The sequence below is a fragment of the Chenopodium album genome, chromosome 16 (genome assembly GCF_948465745.1).
Source record: "Chenopodium album chromosome 16, dcCheAlbu1.1, whole genome shotgun sequence".
Taxonomy (NCBI): domain Eukaryota; kingdom Viridiplantae; phylum Streptophyta; class Magnoliopsida; order Caryophyllales; family Amaranthaceae; genus Chenopodium; species Chenopodium album.
In genome coordinates, this window is record NC_137849.1 from 44416583 (window position 1) to 44423865 (window position 7283).

Genomic DNA, 7283 nt, shown 5'->3' on the forward strand with positions numbered 1-7283 from the left:
CAAACTTGTTCAACCCCGAAGGGCACAAGCCTAGCTAATTCATGAGCAACAATATTACCAGAACGTCTAACATGTGACCATGTAAATGAATTAAAAGCACAACTCAAGGATAGGATATCTTCGATCACACCATCAAGATCAGAATAGTAGATTGCAGCCTTCGATAATCGGTTTATCAACACTTGACAATCCGATTCTAGCACCACATCAGCATACCCATAAGCTCTAGCCAGTTTCACTGCCATGGCTAAAGCCTTTGCTTCAGCGATCTCAGGGGGCCATCTTGCACGAACCCTTCGCACTGCAGACAACAAAACCTCACCTTTGCTATCTCTAGCCACCACACCTAGGCCTACCCATCTTTCCTCTGACAAGCTAGCATCCACATTTAGCTTCGTTACACCAGCTGCTGCAAACCTTACGACTTGCTGACCCATAAATCTTTTTGCTGTAAACATCATACTCATCATCTGCTAATCTTCTCATCCTTTCAAGTAGGATGCTGTTTGGAGTAATCTGGCCCTCAAAGACCTTTCGGTTTCTCTCAGACCATATAATCCATGCCAAGTATGCTGCTCTCTGAACTAACCGAGCCTCTCTACTCTTCCACCGTTCCAACATGTCACAAAAGGTGCCACTTCTGTCTAGCAGTAGAGCTCCACATCCACTATCCTCCCACAACTCTTGTACTCTAATGCAGTCAAAGATCGCATGAGCACTTGTCTCTTCCTCTTGCCCACACCAAGGACAGTCAGCCACATCAAGCAAATGACGTTGCTTTAGTAAACCCTTAGTTGGCAGGGTCTGATTGCATAACCTCCAGAAGAAATGTCTCACCTTCGGGGAAGCCTCCATCCTCCAAATTTCCACCCATGCTTGGTGGAAATTGTCAACGTTGCATCCCTTCCCCAACATGTAGGCTGTCTTCGTCGAATACAAGCCATCTTTAGAGAAAGCCCAGGTGATAACATCTCGAGGTGCTCTTACACTTAACGGAATTGACAAAATGCAGTTTTGGTCTCGATCATTGAAATTAGCAGCAAGAACCTCCATTCTCCATTCCATACACTGCATATCAATTAGATCACTAACTTGAGAAATCCCATCCACCGGAGCACTAGTTATAAATCGCCCTTCTTCATCTGCTAGCCATGGGTCACACCGTATATTGATATTTGTACCATTTCCCACACGCCAAATCACTCCTTCCTTAACTAAAGCCTTGCTGCTCCACACACTTCTCCAAGAAAAACTCCCACCAAAGCCTAGAGAAGCATCTAAAAATGACGTTTTTGGGTAGTACTTAGCTTTCATAACCTTGCTCAAAAGTGAATCCTCCCTGTGAACTAATCTCCATGCTTGCTTTCCGAGAAGTGCATCATTAAAAATTTCGAGGTCCTTAAACCCCATTCCTCCTAAACATTTAGGAGTACACATTGAGTCCCAAGATTTCCAATGCACCTTTCGTTGAGCTCCTTTTTGTCCCCAATAAAATCGAGCCATAACCGATCTGATATTTTGTATTACAGAGCTAGGAAATTTATACACCCCCATCAGATAAGTCGGGATTGCTTGGATGACCGCTTTTAGGAGAACTTCTTTTCCAGCTCGTGAAAGCAATTTTTCCTTCCACCCCTGCAATTTCTTCCAGATTCTATCAGTAAGTGCTGCAAAAATGGCCTTTTTTGATCTTCCTGCAACCGTTGGAATCCCCAAGTACTTCTCGTGCCTGTCCACCTGTCTCATATTCAGAACACCCATTAAAACACCCCTCTGCTCGACGCGAACACCTTTGCTAAAAGAGACCTCCGATTTTTCGTAGTTAATTTTTTGCCCTGATGCTACTTCATATCTGTTGAGAATATCAACTATAACTTCACACTCACGTTGGTTGGCTCTAGCAAAAAGTAAACTGTCGTCGGCGAACAAAAGATGGGAAATAACAGGCCCACTCCTACTTGCTCGTGCACCATGAATTTCCTTCCTCCGCACTTTATTGTTAATCATATGAGAGAAAGCATCCGCTACCAGAATAAAAAGATAAGGGGAAAGGGGATCCCCCTGTCTCAAGCCCCGGCTTGGAACAACCGACCCACACACTTTGCCATTAACAATAAAAGAGTAGGAAACCGTCATCACACAGTCCATAACCAAATTCACCCATCTACCATCAAAGCCCATAGTAAGAAGAAGCTTTCGCAGAAAGCCCCACTCCACTCGATCATATGCCTTACTCATGTCGAGTTTTAAAGCAATGGTACCCCGTCTACTCCGGCTTCTCTGTTTCATAGTATGAAAAATTTCCAGAGCAATGAGAGCATTATCTGTAATAAGTCTTCCCGGAACAAATGCACTCTGATTCTCAGAAACAACTTCAGGGAGAATATGCTTCAACCGTATCACAATCGTCTTTGATACTAGCTTATACAACACATTGCATAGGCTAATAGGGCGGAATTCAGACATAAGAGTTGGATCATTCACTTTCGGAATCAGGGCTATGTTAGTATTATTCACAGAACTTGGGGAACAAATCCCATGCAATATATTACTCACAAAACCAAACACATCATAACCAACAATATGCCAAAATTTTTGATAAAAAATTGCGTGCATACCATCAGGCCCTGGGGCTTTACACGGGTGCATTTGTTGTAAGGCAAAGAAGATCTCATCCTTTGTATAAGGGCGTAACAGCTCCCTATTACTGTCACTGGAAATAACAGACTTCACATGTTGTAGCACTTCATGAATACTAGTCTCATCAGGTTCCGAAGAAGTAAACATATTTGAGTAGTATTGCGATACTACCTTCTCAAGCTTGTCCTCCTCTTCCCTCCATACACCCCCCTCATCGAACAACCCTTTAATTCTATTCTTTTTCTTTCTTTGTGAAGCCTTATGGTGAAAATAAGAAGTATTGCGGTCACCATCCCTAACTTCTAGCACACGGGAACGAAGATACCAATATGCTTCATGCTTAGCGTGGAGGTCATCGAGTGTTTTCTCCAACTCTGAGCATTTCATGCAATTGTCATGAGTTATAGGCTGCCCCTGCACTTCCCGCAAGCTATTTTCAGCCTTCACAATTTTATCACCAAGGTCATCAAACTTCTTCTTGCTCCACTCCATCAAATCTCTCCCCATCACACCCAACTTCCCCACAATATCAAGAGTACTAGCTACTGCCCATGACTTCTTAATTACTTCCTCACAAGACCCATCAAGAAGCCATGCCGTTTCGAATTTAAATTTCCTTCGATGCTTACTCTTTCTTTTTGCAGGTTGATGAAAGCGAACCACAATTGGTGTGTGATCAGATGTGTATCGCAACAAGTGTTCCACATTTTCTTGAGGGTACAACTGCAACCATGATTGAGAAGCCAAAAATCTGTCCAACCTTTCTCTAACACGAGTTTGCACCGTATTACCTCGCTCCCAAGTCCACCATTTGCCTTCAAAGCCTAAGTCTCGCAACTCACAAACATCAAGGGTCTCTCTAAATTTGACTATCTCACGCCTTTCACGGGCTGCTCCCCCTTCTATTTCTTCGTAAGAAAGCAGCTCATTAAAATCACCTCCAAAAATAATCGGACCCGGGGCTTCACTACATAGCTTCTCAATGAGTTCCCAAGTGCAATGCTTGTTAGCTTCTTCAGGCCATCATTACATACCTACAAACCTCCACACAACATCCCCCTTCTTTACATCCCCGCAAATATGATTTTGAGAGTATGAAATTAAGGAAAAATCAATACTCTCTTGTCTCCAAAAAACACAAAGTCCACCAGATTTTCCTCGGCTAGCCACCCCAAAAGAGTTCGAAAAACCAATTTTTTCTTTAACTTTTTCCGCCGCATCCTTACTGATCATAGTTTCCGAGATAAAAACTAGATCAGGGGCAATCAAAATACTCCATTTGCAGAGTCGACGAACTGTCTCGGGATTTCCCATTCCCCGACAGTTCCAGCATAAAATACTCATAATGCCTGACGGGGTTGGTCATTTCCAACCTCCGTCGATAAATTTTTAGTCTTCGAATCCTGCAAGTCACTCCTACTACGTTTACAGGCCTCTCCAGTTCCAAGGTCATCAGCACTGTCCCCTTCACCATCACACTTGCTCTTTCTTTTCTGTCCACATGCTTCAGAAACCTCAAGACTACCTCCCCCTACTTTAGTTACTGCAGCAGATTGTATTATCTTTTTTCTCACCTTCCTGCCATGCACTAAATTCTTTTGTGACACACCTATGTTAAAAGGTGCAACACTGAAGCTATTTCCAGGACTATCATCATCACAGTCCATCCCTGATGATTCCTCTTGCACAATAATACCCTTAGAAGGCAATATCAACCCCACCCCCTCGTTCCTAACCTCCTGAGATACCTCCTTCTCACACTCTGTACGCTCCAAGAAGGGTTCACTCACATCCCCCCCCCCCGTATTAGTATCCCCATCCTCCTTCTCTTGGGATTTCAACAAGGGTACAACTTCAGACTTTGGCACAAAAACTAGCTTCTTTGACACACTCCAGTCCTTCACTTCTTCAACCTCTGTCTTTCTTCCTCTCCTAGGAGAGGCTTTAAGCCATGTCCCCCACCCGAAACCATGACTTTGCATCTCCTCCAGAACATTCACGCAGTCCTTTTCACTATGTCCCATGACTCCACACAAAAAGCAAAAGAAAGGAAGCCGTTCATACTTCAATTTGATCTTAACAATAACGCCTTCCCTGTTTTTGACATTCTGAAATCTTCTCAAGGGTTTATTAACATCCAACATAACTTTCACCCTTCGATTCTTCCCAATGCCCAGCAAATCATTCTCAATTTCAATTACATCTCCAATTCTTGATGCAATAGTCCTCACATGGTCATCAGATCGGCAATTGAAGGGGAGATCCTCCAATCTAATCCAGAAAGGGGAATGGGTAAGAGTCACGTCATTAGGCTGTTCATCTCCATTAATTCAGTTAAGGATCAAAAGGCTCTGTTCAAAGCACCAAGGACTGCCGGACATCACCTTCTCTTTGTCTCGCCAATGGAAAAATTGAAACACGAAGGTATTCGCTCCAATTGGTCGAATTGCTACCTTCCCCGCCATCCCCCAAGACTGGGTTATAGTTCGCCGGAACGCATCTGAGTTAACTCCTCTGTTGGTCAAGAGTTTGCCAACTAACATAAGCGAAACCCTAGCCTCCGATTCCTCCGAATTCACAGCACCAACATCCACAATTTCGTTCTCATCATCTTCAATGTTCAAATTCGAGTATCTGTCAGCAAGTTCGTCAGCCATATTGACCGAAGAAACACCACAAGCATGGTGGTAGGTTCGCCTTTCTCTCGAGGTAGATTCACCCTTTCTTTTGAGGGAGGTTTATATTTTATTTTTTATTTAAATGCACGGTTATCTACATTATTTGAACAACATAGTTAATAATGTATTAAAAGCTAAAATCAATAAGTGATTTTTAATCTTGTATGTTGTCGATAATGGGAAGGTTATGTTAAACTCAAAAATAGTTAATTATGATTATATTTGAAATATATTGTAACGTATTGACATTTATTTTAATTTATTAATCAAAGCATACTTAGGTCATGTTTAGTTCACCTTATTTTTACTTATTTTAGGAAAAAAAAATAAGTTCAAATCAGATCAGATTATACAAAAAAAAAAAAAAAATCATATCAGACCATCGTTGAATGTGTAATTTTTTATTGTTAAATATCTTAAATTTTGCAATGAAAAAAATTATGAAAATTACATTATAAAAGGATGCACATTATTACGAATTAAACAAGACCCAATTGATATGTTTCTTCTTTATAGATTATCATATGCATAAGGTCAAAGTTTGATCAAATTAGACAATCAGATCAGATCAAACCTAATCATATTATACCAGATCAGACCTAATCAAATCATATCTTATCATATTAGGCAGCTTAGCAAAAATAAAGTGAACTAAATAAACCCTTAATCATAAAATCATAGTATTATTTGCATGGGACATTATGGTCCCGTCTCCTCTTTATTTTTTATTAAATTATTTATTTATTTTTGAGATGCAAGGTGATGATAAACAAACATAATCTTAAATCATTTATGAATGAATTACAATAATGTAATAACATAATTTAACATGGAAAATTAATGTAAAAACATAATTTTTTCTTCTCTATGATGATATAGGCCAGTTTGATCTAGTCCCCTATTTTCTTCACTATAATATGATATAGGCAACTAAGGCAAGCTTAGTTCATCTCTAAATAGTTTTATGGTTTCTCATTTTAACAAGTATGAGGGGTTTTGGTACTCACAAGATTTTGAAATCTTGAGAAATGTCCTCACCTTTCAAAAACATTTTGCTGCTCGTGACAGTGATTTATTCATTGCTGGCTTTCCAAAAACCGACACAACTTGGTTAAAATCTCTACTCTTTGCAATTGTTAACCGCACAAATTATCCTATTGATCATAGTCCTTTACTCACCCATCATCCACAAGAACTTGTGTACAACCTTGAGCATGATTTGTATGGCCAAGCCTTTGCCTATCCTAAGCCACATCATCTTAATGAACTTAAGTCGCCTAGGCTTCTTAGCACTCATGTCCCCTACACATCCCTTCCAGAGTCTATTAAGTCTTTTGGGTGTCGGATACTGTATATTTGTTGAAACCCTTTAGATACTGTTGTTTCATTCTATTACTTTGTGGTAGAGTATGCGAAAAAGATTTAAAATGAAAATTTTGCAAGATCTCTTGAGGATTTTTTTTCATGATTTTTGTGAAGGAAAATTCACGTAGGGGCCCTACTTCGAGCATATTCTTGAATATTGGAGGATGAGTTTAGAGAGACGTGATAAAGTGTTATTTCTTAAGTACGAAAACTTAAAAGATGATCTCATACCTCACTTGTGGCAAAATTTATAGGTATGCCCTTTTCTCCCCAAGAGGAAAGTGAAGATGTTGTAACTCGAATTATAGAATTGTGCGACATTAAGAATATGAAGGAGGTTAATAAGAGTAGTGTAATTAACAAGTTCTTTGAGAAGAAGAGCTATTTTAGGAAAGGAGAGGTCGGAGATTGGACCAATCATTTCACCCCCACCATGGTCGAAAAGATGAATAAAATCATGCAAGAAAAACTTGAGGGCTCTGGTTTATCTTTCAAATTGCTTTCTTAATCAATTGTTATAATCTACTTCCTTCAAACATTTGCCTTGCTATATATGTCACTTGATAAATGATATCATTACTTTGATGTAATGATGTTAAT

The 7283-nt window shown here is 40.1% G+C and overlaps 1 pseudogene; it reads left to right on the top strand.

Moving 5' to 3' along the window:
* Positions 1 to 4786: 4786 nt before the first annotated feature.
* On the top strand, positions 4787 to 7283 carry LOC145586638 (cytosolic sulfotransferase 5 pseudogene; annotated as a pseudogene).